A 2,758-nucleotide genomic window follows, 5' to 3' on the forward strand; every position below is an offset into this window, starting at 1 on the left:
ATAGACCACTGTGGCTGATAGACGTGGTAAATTTACCTCACAGTGAACAGGAAAACAGCATTTAACTGTTAACTTTCAATAAGAGACATCAGCTAACAACAGACTGGACTGAGATGAACTGCTGGAGTGTTAGAGGGGCGGGGTCATTCCCCACTGTGGGCCAGTGACATCACCAGCCCATATATTAGCCCCGCCCACATTAAACCCAGCCAGGAAAGAGGTGAAAAACTTTCAGTCACAGGTAGATCTCAGAGTTTTCTCATTTTTACAGCAACCAGATTCACACACATCTAGAGTGCTGAGACACACATTTAGGATTTGACTTTATGGGCTCTTTAAAATCCCTGCTGCTAAAACTGAGCAGGTATAAATCAATAGTGCTGGCTCTGTACTTCACCCAGTACCAAAGGAGAGTTGTGATGCTGTCAGTGTGAACAGTGCTAATATGATTGAGAACCTGTGTGAAAAAACATCCCAACAGTACTCAGTAAAGTTAACCCTGTGCTGTTTTTGTTGCTGTTAAGTCACATCGGAGCAATTTTAACCACAACTTCATCATGTTGCCATTGTGATCATGTCTGATTCATCTGCAGTGTTCTCCAGAGCTCTACAGCATCGGTGAATTTACAGTGGAGTCCATGAGGAGGGGACAGGAATATCCTAAAAAAGACGTGATCTTTTCACCAGCTCTCTGGAACTAAAGATAAAAGTAACCACACAAGAAACCTCAGTTATAATCCTCAGTGCTCCAAGTTTTGGGAATCGTACAACTGGTGGATTACTGCAGTGAAGGATTCATTATGCCAAATGTATTTATGTCATATCATGATGACTTAGAGCAATGCAGCTTGAGTAATTAGCTCACACGGCTAATAAAAATAAGATTCTGTTCCTCATAGCAGGGGCTGTCAACCTTTTCAGCCTGTGACCCCCAAAATAAAGGTATCAGAGACCGGGGACCCCCACTGCACCTGAAGATGGTTGAACACAGTCATGAACTTTCAAGAATAGTCATGTGGAGACAAGGCCCTCCAATAAGGGGGACCAATGGGAGCGCTTTCTGGGACCCAGCCAAACTGGGGGACCATGGAGGTCAACAAAATCCTGGTCTGATTAGACTTTGGGGCTGATCTGGATCACCGTCTAGATCCAAGAATTTTTTAAAGGATTCTTCACTGTTGGTAGATAGGGCTGATGGTGGAGGTCTGCGCTCTCTGAGTGCTTTTCTAGTTTTATCTTTAACCTGAAAAATTAACCACTCTTCTCAATGAAACACATCTTTTTTCAAATCATTATGTAGTATGTAGCCTTCTTAGACTGTGAATCTATTTTGTTAAAAAAAAAGCAATAAAATGGGTTTTTAAAAAAAGGGTTAATAATGGCAAAAATGGTGGAAAAGGTGGTGAAATTGGATTTTAAAAGTAGCAGAGATGGGTTAGAAGTGGCAAAAAATAAAAAAAAATAGGTAAAAACTGGTTACAGTGGCAAAAATAGTGGCAAAATACAATTAAAAAGTGTCTGAAAAGGTTTTAAATTGGCAAAAAATGGGTGGAAATCTGGTGAAATGGGAAGGAAATCAATATAAACTAGCAAAATACTGCTGAGAAAGAAAATATAGGCAGATATTGGCCAAACTGGCAAAATAGGCATATCAGATAGTGAAATGTGGTTAAAATGGGAAAAATTGGGCATAAAAATGTGGTAAAATGGGGTTAATAGTGGCAATAATGGGTCAACAGAGTCAACAATAGGCTGATGTGGTAAAACTGGTTTAGAAGGGGCAAAATAAGTGGTGGAAAGTGTTTAAAATGGCAAAAGTGTTAAATGGCAAAAATATGTTAAAATTTGTGGGAAAAAAAAATCATGAAAACCAGTTAAAATTTGGCAAAAATGGTGTAAAGTGGCAACAGTGGAATTCAGAAATCCCAAATGGGGTCCCGACCCTCAGGTTGAGAACCACTGCCTTATGGGATGGTGTTTTCCTCACACAGGTCAATCCTCATCAGACTGCACTGTCTCTTTTAACACATCCACTCACAGGCCAAACAGATCTCTGCACAGAGAGAACATGGTGTTTTTGTGAAGCTGGAGGCCGTCTGATAAAAGCACAGCAGCAGAAGATTGATGATTGGTTTGTTCTTACTGAGGATGTTAGGAACTGGCTGCACTGCGATGTCTGTACTCTGTAGTTTTCCAGCACCTGCATGCCAACTGCCGTATGATGAAGATGATAGATCCAGTTACATTTTGCAGTTTGTAAGACAGCATGCTCTGTTTGCTAATCAGAGCCATAACACTCTGCAGTGGAAGATTTACAGCATCACCTGAGCCATCATTTACATCTCCTGTAAGCTGTGAGAAAAGCAGTCTAAACCTCCAATGGACATTCTTAATATACTGAATATGTATTCTGTATGTGCAGACCCAAATGAGGAAAACTGCATTAAAACAGGAGTGTCAGGTAATAACTGATTGTGAACTGTCAAACATCATTTAAACCTTTATGCATGCTAAGTGCATCCGTCTTGAGGGAAGATGCTGCTACTGTATAAAAAAGAAAACGTCTGCAACTACAGGAGCGTAGAGAGTTTCTAACTGAATGCTGCTTTTAAAAGTAGGACGTTGCAGGGCCATGCAGAGGACACAGCAGCCTGAAGTAGGTCATTAAAACTCATGCAAGTGTCGCAGCAAATGAAGCTTCCTGAAGTCAAAGCAGCACACCATGCAGATATGAAACAAGACAATCAAATCAGCAGAG

This window comes from Cheilinus undulatus, linkage group 16, assembly GCF_018320785.1.
Source record: "Cheilinus undulatus linkage group 16, ASM1832078v1, whole genome shotgun sequence".
NCBI lineage: Eukaryota > Metazoa > Chordata > Actinopteri > Labriformes > Labridae > Cheilinus > Cheilinus undulatus.